Here is a 768-nt window from a genome sequence, read left to right on the forward strand (position 1 = left end):
TTTGAGTAAATCTATTAATGTAGATTTTACACGAATTATATATTTTTTATTTATGTGCTTTGTAAAATAATATAATAACAAAGATTACGAGTTTCAGGAATATAGAATTGAGATCAAATTTGTTTACTTTATTAACCATGCCTTAATTTATTTTCAAGAAGTCGGTTAAGAATAATAGTGATGAGTAAGTTCAAACCTGAAAATAGTTCATCAAAGTCTCAATAGATGCGATTCCATTAGCATCAAGTTCATATGATCTGATGGTAAAGTTTTGACGAACAGAAGATGTGCTAACAGCTTTGGAAATCTTATCATCAGCATTATAATTTTGGGCATTTGCCTTAATTTGTAAGCCACCACAACAAGCACAACGCTTCACTCCAAGTCCTTGTCCTTGTCCTAGGCTAGTGTCACGTTTGATGCCTTTTATACCATAGTTTTGTGATAGTAACATAACATTATTGTAAAAGGAACACGCTGAAGCAGCAGTAACCAGTGCTGCCATAATGATTTCTACAAATAAACATATATGTAATGTATTAATGCATGTTAAGCAAAAGATAATCAAGAATTCATTAATATAAACACGTTTTGCGCATAAATCTAACTAAATATTACTATATCAGCAAAGATAATTCTCTACTCACAAAATGTAAATAATCATCCTAAAAAAATTTAATTAAATGACAACGTACAAAATATTTTGTACAATTAAATCATCAAAATTAAATATTTGTTATAAACAATAAAACACACAAAAATAATAGT

General features: G+C 28.3%; 1 pseudogene; it reads right to left on the reverse strand.

The window, feature by feature from the left end:
• LOC107633053 overlaps positions 1-543 on the reverse strand; it is a 13684-nt pseudogene extending 13141 nt beyond the window's left edge.

The sequence above is a fragment of the Arachis ipaensis genome, chromosome B03 (genome assembly GCF_000816755.2).
Source record: "Arachis ipaensis cultivar K30076 chromosome B03, Araip1.1, whole genome shotgun sequence".
Lineage (NCBI taxonomy): Eukaryota > Viridiplantae > Streptophyta > Magnoliopsida > Fabales > Fabaceae > Arachis > Arachis ipaensis.